This window comes from Haliotis cracherodii, unplaced genomic scaffold (genome assembly GCF_022045235.1).
Source record: "Haliotis cracherodii isolate W230 unplaced genomic scaffold, xgHalCrac1.p SCAF_3, whole genome shotgun sequence".
Lineage (NCBI taxonomy): Eukaryota > Metazoa > Mollusca > Gastropoda > Lepetellida > Haliotidae > Haliotis > Haliotis cracherodii.
In genome coordinates, this window is record NW_027266286.1 from 34,588,063 (window position 1) to 34,600,260 (window position 12,198).

At 44.8% G+C, this 12,198-nt stretch overlaps 1 protein-coding gene and 1 pseudogene across 1 annotated transcript in view; both read left to right on the forward strand.

Moving 5' to 3' along the window:
• Positions 1–12,198, forward strand: part of LOC139475945 (small ribosomal subunit protein uS15m-like) — a 142,532-nt gene that overhangs the window by 74,788 nt on the left and 55,546 nt on the right. The window lies entirely within an intron of this gene.
• On the forward strand, positions 2,811–3,735 carry LOC139473996 (uncharacterized; annotated as a pseudogene).

A 12,198-nucleotide genomic window follows, 5' to 3' on the forward strand; every position in this document is an offset into this window, starting at 1 on the left:
AATTCATAGATTACTGGAGACAGTCACTGTCAGCCTAGACATGGATCGAGACGATACTACAATAGTTTGGATGTGCATTTCTTCGTTTGCTCATTAGGATGGGCCGTAGCGAGGATATTCGTGAACAATCATGCAGTCAAGCTCTCTGACTTTACTCAATGCATACTGAAACGCTGAGACCAAGATTAAAGGTTCTAAAAGATCAGAAAGACCGCTTATGTATGTTTTCCTGCAAGGGAATTCCCAGGGGTTTCCCAAGGAATGTAGTCCGTCAGTGTTTATGTCATTTCAAGAATACAGTCTCGTGAAAAACGTATGAACGTCAAATTGTTTCGTTCATATACTTATGAACGTCAATTTCACGGTCATGTGACCGACCTCTCGTCAAATGGAAAAGCCTTATATCGTGTAAACTTCAAATTAAAAAATTATTATGAAATAATTACAATAATTGTTACTCTATTAACTTGATGTTTTAGGAAAGTATAATCACAACACTAGGCATACAAGACCCTTCAGACAGGACTTATGTGTTTATGAACTTTGGTTGACTATTGAAAGACTGTCAGAATACAAAAAGACAATTATCAAAGATAATGTTTCGAAAAAGGGCAATCTTTTGAATGCATCTTTCAGACCAGACAATCCAGTGATTGACATCATGACTATCACTCCTCTCAATTGGGATAGGATGACAAGTCAGTGAGCCTGACCACCCGATCCTTTTAGTCGCCTCTCATGACATGCATCACCTTTTACAGGCAAGAATGCAATAGACTTAATAGCAACAGAAGATCTCAATCTACTTCAGTAGAACATGGATAATCTTATGAGAAGAAGGCCAAGAAGACAACACCGAGAGCAGTAGGTAGAAAATCCCTGCATTTGTCTGCTCTCTATTATTGATGATGATACATCAGACTCTTTCCTAACTAAACTGGATCACATTCGAACAAACCCGTACAACAGGATCGCCGCTGGATCTCCCGTCCCAGACACAAAAGATACTCAGTCTTCCGATTTTGACATTCTAGGACATTCTAGGATAGTGGCTTTAACAATGACAGATGCACATCAATTACATTAAGTAATACGTTACCACTGTTATACCGAGGCTGTTGTCTCCCACATCTGCTCTTATAGCGAAATCTACCACAGAGATGTCAATTACCTCATGCAGCACATGCGTAGCCACCTGAGCTGCCATGTGACACCCTTCACTCTTGTCTCTTCGCTTGCCTCAGCAAGACGTACAAAGACTGCTCGGAAGCGTTCTTGTTTCTTCATCCTTTGGTGATATTTATTACTGTTTAATACTTGCATATATACTGTATCTATTGAGGGCGTTTGCTTTAACTACGCTCGGAAATATTTTTCCCGCCAAAAGGAAAACAAATTCCCGCCCTTTTCTCTATATACTGAAGGGGGTGTCTCGTCTGCACGTTGCGTCTTACGTTTCCCTGTTATAGTATGTTACAAATTTTCACATCACCTATTTCTCTAACGCTAAAATATGTGGTTGATCTTTATTCGCATTACTCGTTTATTTTCTTGTGAAAATGTTCGTTGTGAATATTTGTGGTGCTTGTGTTGTAACCATGATTTGTTCTTTGTTTATAGCGTAAACAATGTCTGACATGGACACTTCGCCGTGCTCCACCCCCTCCACTCCCGCAACCAGGTGTTGCACGGTGTGCCGCAAATTTCTATCGTCCCGGGATCCCCACAATCATTGCCCGCAGTGCAGGGTTCCTTGCGGGGACACCCGATGTGCCCTGTGCGACGGTCTGGGGCCTGAGGCATTCGAACGCTACAGGTCTCCACCCCTGTGGTGGCCAGCTCGTCTGATCGGGGTCCCCTTGCGGGTACCACTTCCACATCTGCAGCGGATCCCCTGGCAGCCCTTGGGCTGACCGGGGACTCTGTTACCGCGTTGCTTTCGCAACTTGTTGACTCCAAGCTGGCGGCCTTATCCAAGGATAGGCCGCTGGCTGTTCCGTCCCCGGCCTCTTCGTTGGCAGGGGGTTGGCGACGGGGGCTCCCGTGGTCACCGGTCCTTCCCCCAAACCATTGGCTCTGCTATCAGTTAAGGTCCGTGTGACCATGGTTTATGACCTCTTTGAGGCCATGCCTAAGCCCCTGCATGTACCACGGTGAATCCACGGCTCCGTGGATTCCGCCAAGGTCTACAAGGAGTCGTCTGACAAGTCTTTCCCCGCTTCAACCTTGTTGCACGGTATTAAGCCTTCCCTGGAGAAAGCCTTTGCAATACCTCTGGTCGGGGACTCCCGTTGCCTCCGCCGTCATGGAGAAAGGGTTCATTCCCGTTGCATGACCTTGCCTTCCCCGACGCCAGTCCCACCGCGGAGGCCCACGTTGAGCGTTAAGGTGTTCGTGCCCCACCGCCTGCTACGCTGCCACAGGCTACCTTGGCGATCCATGCTCGCTATGTCGCATGGGGATACCTACTTGGCAGCAGCAGCCAGTCTGGTTGAAGGTTCTCCCACAGACCGAGACCAGCGCATTTAAACTGTTTCATCGGTTTAAATGCTTCGCTTGAGTACGTCGCCGGGGCTTCGGCCTTTCTTTCCGGTACGTGCCACTTGCCGCCTCGGGGTTGGACGCTGCTAACCAGGAGGTCCTCCTTTTGCAGCCTTGGTCTGCACGGACCCTGTTTAATAACAAGATCCCTGGCGTTCTGAAAGAACAACAGGCTGCTGTGTCCGCCGAGGCCTCTTGGCACACGCTGGATCCTGATGGGTCCTTGCATCGACGCCTGGGGGCGGCTGCTAGGCGGAGCGCCCTCCAGGATGCTGCGGATGGTAAGTCCAAGGGGTCGAGTCCTTCTTCCTCTGGGAAGAAGCCCCGCCCCGAGGGCGCCGGTAAGGGCAATCTGCTGCCCTTTCGCGGGAAGAAGGGACACTGGGGGAAGCCCAAACCGTCTAAGGACAGCAAGGGCTCCTCCATGTGACTCTCGTATGCCGACAGCGTCAACTTCGGTTGGCCCGTAGGCGAACCCGAATCACTCGGCCCTGGACAGTTGCGCCTGCCGCAGCCTGTCAGGCTTCCCTTTCCTTCCCCGGTAGGAGCCAGACTCCAGACTTACTGGGAGAATTGGGAACAAGTGTTCGACGACCCCTGGGTGGTCAACATGATCCGGTACGGCTATCAGCTAGATCTCAAGGCGGATCTGCCGCTCACCGTCGCCCCGTTAAAAGGTTTCTATTCGGAAGCCGATCTTCCTTTCCTAGCCGATGCCATTGGCAGGTTGGTGGAGAAGAGGGCGTTTTACTCCAGGATATTTCTCGTTCCCAAGAAGGACAGAATGATTCACAACCTGAAATCGTTCAACGAGTTTTACCTACACAAAACGCCGAAGTTCAGAATGTTGACCTTGGCAGACCTGAAAGCACTGATCATGCCCGCCGACTGGCTCGCATCGAACGACCTGAAGGATGCTTATCTGCATGTTCCGATTCATTCGGACCATCACAAGTATCTCAGATTCGTCTTTCAAGGCCGGCACTACGAATGGGTAGCACTCCCATTCGGCCTATCATCCGCTCCCTGGCTGTTCACCCGGTTAACCACCCCCATTGTAGGGTTCCTCCACCAGAGGGGTATCAGGTACTTCGCGTACCTGGACGACTCGCTAGTGGCCAATCGAATGACGGACACCCTGTCACACCAACTCGATTTCGCACTTCAGCTCTAGGAGCAATTGGGGTGGATTGACAATCTCCCCAAGAGCGAGTTAACCCCCTCGCAGAACTTGAAGTTCATCGGAGGTCGGTTCGACACGGTGACCCATCGCCTCTTTGTCCCTCCAGATCGTTGGCACAAGATTCAGGCGATGATTGCCAAAGTCTTAGCGGTGCAACAGACTGTTCACTTTTGGGAACAGCTGTTAGGGCTACTTGTATCAGCCCAAGACTGCACCACTGAACGGGGTCGTCTCCAACTCCACCCACTGCAACGGTTTCTCATCCAGTTGTTAGTACAGGGGGAGAACAGTGCGTCAGTTGCCCTCCCAGATGGTCCCATACAACGTCTTATCAGGAGTCTCTATGTGGCCCTTCCAGGCCACGTTGAACCTGTATACAGACACCTCTCTAGTGGGCTAGGGTGCCCATCTAGAGGGGGAGGTGAGCTCGCGCCTGTGGTGCGTAGACGAGCTAGGTCCTCACATCAATTGCCTAGAGTTCAAGGCAGTGATCAACGCAGTCAATCACTGGAAGCATCGTCTAGTCGGGGCCAGACTCATGCTGGCGACCGACAGCACGACGGTAGCGTCTTATGTGAACAAACTGGGGGGAACCCACAGTCACTCACTACTTGATCTCACTTTCGAGTTTAACGCTCTGGTTGACAGTATACTGTGCCAGGTGCGCGCCCGTCACATCCCCGGTGTGCGGAACGTACTGGCAGACGCTCTGTCGAGGCCTCGGGATCCGAGCCCCACGGAGTGAATGCTCAATCCAGTAGTGTTTCAGTGGCTGTGCGAACGCTGTCGAATGTTACTGATCGCGCCCATGTGGCTGAACAGATCGTGGTACCCCGACTTGCTGGCCCATGCCACGCAGTCGCCACTTCCACTGCTTCCACACCCTCACACCCGTCAACTTTATCTAAACGCAGGGCAGTTCAATCTGCACTTGTGGATGTTGTCACCGAGCGACTGAGGTGGAAAGGTTTCTCTCATCGGGCGTCTCGGGCATACGTTAGTATGCATCGTGATTGTACCCAGAAGGTGTATAATGCACGCTGGGCTATTTTCACAAACTGGTGTAGTAAACATCACATTCGTTCGCCGGATAAGGTATCTGTGCAGGACGTTGCTCGTTTCATGTCTCACTTATGAGAGACCCGGAAACTCTCCGGTACGGGACGTTGCTATGGGTACCAGTCTCTCCAAAGAGCCGGTGATTCGGGGTATTATCAAGGGTTTCAAGCAGCAAGATCTTAAAAAGGGCCGCCTTCAGGCACCGGCCTGGGATCTCTCCTTAGTGTTGCAATCATTTACGGAGGCTACGTATGAACCCTAGAGTAGTGCTTCGTTCCAGCATGTGACTCAGCATTTTTCCTCTCCTTTGCCATGGCGGCACGAGTGTCGGACATACATGCACTCGATGTCACCAAGGTTCGATTCGATAGGGGCGACGAAGGAGCGGTCCGCCTGGGCCTGCTCATGGGCTTCGTCGCTAAGAATCAGAAATTTGGCCAAACGGAGAGAGAATTCACTGTAAGATCACTCAATGAAATCCTGCTGATACCGAGGACAGATCACTGTGTCCGGTTAGGGCCGTTAAGCATTATCTTAAGGCCTCGAATGAACGTAGACAAGGGCACGACCGTCTGTTCATATCGTGTAACCCTAATCGGACTGCTGACAAAACTCGCAACTCGATTGCATTATGGCTTCGTTCTGTCATCAATCTGGGGGGGGTACCGGGGGGGTACCGGTTGCGAGGTCAAACCCGCACGAGATCCGGGCACTAGCGGCAACATTTGCCCTACACTCTAATATCTCTGTTCACAGAATATTGAGAGGTTGTTACTGGCGTTCTGACTTGGTATTTGCCAATCTTTACCTCAGAAAGGTTTCTGATGAAGATGTGGAGGGTGTGCACCGTCTTGGGCCGCTGATCGCGGCGCAAGCGGTCATCTAAGGGGTGTGCCTAGTGCAGTTACGAACTCCTCAGGCTTCAGACCTTTGCACGGTGGTCAATCTGGGTCAACTCCAATGTTCCCTCTGCCGTGGGAAACAGGAGTGGGGGTCCCGCAAACCAGCGCTCTCACACCACAGGTGAGGCGGCTTTTTGTGTGTTTTGTCCTTTTTTGTCTTTTTGACAATTATGTATTTAATTGTCCGTCATGTGTTCCAACCTTGTAATGCATGCTTACAAATACTGGAATTAGGTCACGCATCTAACGCATACTTTAAGTAGGCTTGCTTTTGGGATATACGGTCCGGATGAAATTAAATTCCCTCTTCCCGACTGTTTAACCTGATCTAAGATTCAACTCACACGGGTACTGTGTTCTCATCCACTGCAGCGATGAAATACCTATCCAGTGAGGCCGTTTGGAGTCACCAATCGTTTGGCAAAGACGATTGAGCCTTACGGTATGCCCTTGACACTGCTTTGGTATTCCTATAGGGTAATGCCAAGCTGGGAGCATACGCATCGAGTGCTTCCGCCTTGTTTACTTCCGCTGGTCGGAAAAGGAACAACGAGCAGTCAGGTTTGGGTTGTAGCGCTCCCCACCGCCTACTGTGGTAATCAGCCTCGGTATAACAGTGGTAACGTATTACTTAATGTAATTTGTAGAATTTTCCTATTCGGAATATTCTATAAGAAATACGTTACCACTGGGCTGATGCCTGCCCGACCGTCCCCCTGAGCACTTGCTCTCGCAAGAGACAAGAGTGAAGGGTGTTACATGGCAGCTCAGGTGGCTACGCACGTGCTGCATGAGGTAATTGACATCTCTGTGGTAGATTTCGCTATAAGAGCAGTTGTGGGAGACAACAGCCTCGGTATAACAGTGGTAACGTATTACTTATAGAATATTCCGAAGAGGAAAATTCTACAAAACGTCCACGAAGAGTCTTATGACCATAAATGGAAGTCATTTGAAGGAAATTGCAAGTCTAGTGATATACCATCCCCAACTACTGCAACACCTCAACACATAGTGGAATACCTTCAAGAAAGTTGAAGGGATCTACTCTTGCTACCTATCTAGCTGCTATCAACTTAGCGATTGCTGCGACCACAGTCTTAAAAATCTCCACTGTTGCGGAACTTCAACCTTTGAGATTCCGGCGTCCACCCTTGGATCTTTACATTACTACGCCATTTATCAGCTGAAGCTTATGAACCATTGGAAGACAAAGACCTAAAAACTTGTCCTATTTAAGACAGACTTTCTACTAGCACTAGCTACTGCAGCTTGAGTTGGCGAGGTCCATGCCCTTAATGTAAACAGGGTATGATTTGAAAGACACAGTCATGAAAAGGTAGGTTTAGGCCTCACTATTTTTTTAATAATAATTTTCCGATTTTGTAAACAATGAAAAAAAATAAGAAAAAGGTAAGTGGATATTATAAAATCTTACTATTGCCCCAAATCGCCACGATTTTCGCTTCCTTGGTGATCAATCAGGACAGTATGAATGCATTAGCTTCCTTTTTTTCTTAAAAGATAATGTGATAAACATAACTTTCTTATTCATTAAACAGTAGGATTAGACCTTTCAAACAGTGTATAACATAAAGCATCAAAGATGTTTTACAAGCAGATAATTTCCTTAATATATGTAGACTTTATCTATCACCCCAAAACTGTGAACTCAATGTCATGGCAGTAAAAGCTTCTAGTTGACTGGTGTTGAAAAGTTAAAGATCTAACTACAAGCTTTCAAACCCCTTCGTAGACTATGAAGGAGATCCACAATATCCTTCTGGCTGCGATCAGTCATTCGACAAGCTTTTCATACGCGGGTAAGCGATAATGGAGGGCTGTTTTTGGAGACAGTGTTTGCTTCACACTACCTGAGGGACCCCTCTGTCTTGGATGTGCAGGGACTGCACCAGTTTGGACCAATTGTACTGTCTCTACAATTGACAGCAGCCCACCAACGCAGATGATCAAGGATCAGTACTACACCAGTGTGTCTTATTGTGTATAGACGAGAAGAAATCTTTGAATTTATATCATCTTGTAGTCCTTATACTTATAGTTCGGGTTCCCAGACTTGAATACTGTAAATCTTGAAATTAATGTGTCTCCAAATTAATACGACTTCTGACCCCGAGCTAAAAATGCAACTCAATATCAATGCGACTCCCTGCCACCCCATCCACAGTGGAATGAAACATATCCTTTCCTTAATCTAATCAAACAGCAAATAGCACCGCCAATGAGCGCTGAGAAGAGCACTTCCGTAAAAACAGTAAACAATGTTTTCCTAAGGACAACACACAGTTTATATGTTTATTCTGTTGACTGGCATTAAGGATGTTCAAAGGCAATAAAATAATTGACACAACAACAGTTCACTGAGTGGTATGCATAGAAGGTGTCAACAAACTTGAAGGCAGATGACAAGACAAAGGGTGCAGATCTGAGGAGTGTGGTGAAGCCTATCGGGGGGAATTGTGTCGTTTCGGCCACTGACGAAGAGTTGTGTGGATGGCATCTGTCTGGTCTGCTGGAGTCAATGATGCCTAGTTTGACACAAGTAGGTTGAACTCTTGACCCCAGCAGTGATAACACACCGGATGTTCGTTGTTGAACATGGTGAAGACTGACACAGAAATGCTGTTGCAGTGCCGCTTATACACTACATGACCTACGTGACCAAAATAAACAAAAATATGTCGTATGAAGGTCTTGCTCAGTCATATGGAGATCGTGTTTATTTTTGTAGTCGTATGGACATCGTAATGATTCGGGTTTAATCGTATGGCGGTCGTGTTGATTTGTGTTAAGTCGTATGGGCGTCGTATGACAGTCGTGTTTGGTCATATGACAGTTGTATTGGGGTCGTGTTAAATAAGGTTAAATCGTGTTGTATTGTATAAATATCTTATGATGGTCGTATTAGTGTCGTGTTCAGTCGTATGAGGGTCGTTTTTTTAGCCGTGTGAGGGTTGTGTTTGGTTAAGATATTTGCATAAACCACAAGGTCGAGCACGGATCAACACGATTTTTCAACTTTTCTTAAATGGTGTTCGCAATTTCTTAAATTGTGTATGTGAGATAAGGGATTAATTCCTATTCTTTTAATGACATTGTTATATACTTGTTACAACTGCTGCTCAACAAACAATGTTTGTGTTTATATTCAAGTTGGTATTTCTGCTATCCAAAGTGTGCAGTGAGGCCGTCTGATTGTTGATAGTCATTTTGGAGAAATAAATACGAACTTTCATTAATGCAAGCAAAGACCATTGCATTTTTCACATTTAATTCACGCTCACATTCATTTCAAGATTTACAGAACCTATGAAGGGAGGAGATTCGTCTGTAGAGACTGTATGTCTTCAACACATCAGAAGTCGCGGCTTGCTATTAATAGATCTGTGTCCCAAATCCTCCAATCACCAACCGGTGGTTATGATTGAATAGTTTTGTTTCGAAGGCCCCCGAGAGTAGTTGTCGATCGTTCCTCTTCCTGTCATAGTGTTAGTCAATGACGAAGGTTGAAAGTTTTAACAGAGCGTAAAAAGATATACCAAGCAGTCACACCTTACATCAAAAGATGTATGTGTGCAGTCAGTCTTGAAGAACTTAACTGTCCAGGCAGGGCAAGGGATGATTAGCTCTCTGCTTCCTGCAGGGTGCGGTATTAGACCTACTTGAACAAGTTTGTCTTAGTTCCATTCTACGTGGTAATTCATGATCAAAGAATGATGTCCTGTGCAAAGACATGAAAACACATGGGTTACCTGACCTCATGATAATATTCCAGCTATATGACATCAGTCTGTAAATAAACAAGTCTGGATGAGACAGTCCAGTGTTTGATATCATGAGCTTCGCAATTGAGAAACTATGATATCCATCAACCATCACGGCGAGCCTAAATATTGGTTGTCTCTTATGGCAAGCAGGGGTTGCTGAAGACCAATTCTAACCATAAATCTTTGTATATATTTGTATTGTGTGGAATATTTTAGACTTCTATGCTTTATACCAAAGATCATTATTACCCTATGTGAGGACCTGTGAAGTGATTTGTTTCCTACAGTCATTCCAAAAATCTGTTAAATCTCTGCTTTACATAACAGCTGCAATAAATCACACGAGCAATATGGCAATGTTGAAAATTCATCCTCCGTTTAACGAAGGTACCACTAATTAGTTTTGTTTGGTATTCAGTCATGGTCTTATGGTGAGTATTGCATGTTGTGGATTAGATTTATGAAGGCTGGAAGTGGAATGGGGATATAGGAATGGGTGCCTTTCATCCGGTTTCGTTTCTGGAGCAGAACTAAAAAAAACATGAGATATCTATATTTGGTACATAGACTTTGACATAGAAAATGGTGGTAGTGTTTGTTTCATACACCATACACCAATATTATCATGTTTTAATGCTTTCTTTTCCAACCTACGAGAAATGAATTTTATCGCTATTCCTGCCCGTCCTGAGACCCCAGCCGCTATTTCCATGCCAAGTACGATGGGCGTGGCGATTCTAGTTGATAACAAACCAACACTGAGTCCCATGCCGGCTGTTACAAGAGCAGTGTCAACTCCGTCGAGGGCATTCACGGTTCTTCGATACTTTTTATACAATCCAAGTCTTAACTCCCTGTCCTTCTCTATTTGATGTTTTATGTCGCTTATTTGATGTAATCAAAATCCATCAACAGTAGCCATCTTTTCATCGAGCACTGGATATAAACTCATAGTGTATATTATTATATCATATAATAGTCTTTAATTGGTCTTGCTTCAATGTTTTGAGAGTATACATCAACCTTATTAAATATATATTATACTGCATGAATATCTTTGTAAGAGAAATGCTGTCAATTTTAATAATTTGGACCCCCTCAAGGGTTGCAATGGGTGTTACTCCCATATAAATAATACTGCAACGTTGACGCTCGTGTTGCTTGAGCCATTTAATCGATAGACCTGGTAATATTTCGAAGGCATCTAACAGTGCATCCCCAAACAAGACTTCAATAATAAGTGTAGAAAGATTAGGCATATCCTTCAAGTTATCTTTTATATCATTGAATTCAGTAACCAAATTTAAACTAACATTTTTTGCTGCCGGACGACTGTATAACATATGACCTGGGTTTCTTGGTAGGGGAGAGACTAACACACTTTTTCGTTTTGAAGGGATATAAGCCCCGAGTACGATTCCACTATTCATTATCTTAGTTAATTGATGTCCCTTACCAGTCATCACATATGGTGGGGTAATGACGATATTCAGTAGCCACTCGATTTTTGCTTTCGATCATAGTCCATTTATCATCATCGTTGTGAATAAGATTGTACGAAGTGTTTTTATGGAGTCTACTAATGTCAACATCACTTAAATTTCCTAGATTACCTGTGAATGCAACTTCTTTCCGCTTGTATACATTATCTTGTAAGTGTAAAGTGTATAACTTGCCATCGGTGCCGGGTTTACCGAATCCTTCTTTGTCTCCAAGATCGGAAAGCGCAATTGTCTTACATTGTTCCAGGGCCTCATGAATCAACCATTATTTATAATGTGGAGTGTTACACTCAAGTATCCTTTATGTACAGTTTGATGTTTTACATCTAATACAGAAATTTTGAGGTCTGAAATAATACCACGCTTTAATTTTTTATATTGTAATAATGAGAAAGATTCCGTTCTACCGCTATTATATTTTTCATCTTTCACTGGAATAGCTCTCAACAGAGCTGAAGGACTTTCGAGTTGAATATTATCCGTTGTACAGACCTGATCAAGATGGATGCACAACTCTTTATAGGGAACTAAATTGGGCAATTTAACTCCACGCTCTGTTTTGTTGGGTCGTATTAATACTTTTTGTCTAAAAAATCCAAGTGTATCTGCTAAGTTCTCGTAAAGAATTACAACCTCTTCTCCAGCTTTTAAACTAGACATCCCATTCGACTCATTTTGTGTGAGACTAGCTCCTGAAGGCTTAAAAATTTCATCATTGAGTGAGCATACGCTGTAATACCCATCAGGTATAGTGTGCTTGCTCCATTTATCCATATCTCTTTATTATATCTTGCTGCACTTATATTGGTCCACTGCGGTTAATACGTTACATCGCATAGAGCGACTTCAAGTTGACCATCCGAGTTATCGATAGTATGAAGCATTTCAATAGGCTGACCATTTGTTATTCCTGGGAGTGTAACATACATATTAAATATACAAAGATACTATATCATAACTTAAATATGAAATCAAATTACATTACTAATCAGTTGATTTTAGTAAGTGCCTCTGGTGCTAATTTTGTTGTTAAATTCCCTGATATCTTTGAAAAATACAGGGTCATGGCAACTAGCGATAAAATGGTGCATGATTGGTTTCATAATCCAATGCAATTTTAGCAGAACCAGTTAAACTTTGCCACATGGTGTGCAACAACAGGATGTAGTGTATCTCTTAATGCTCCCGGATTTGAACTAAATAAGTCTGTTTTATCATTTCAC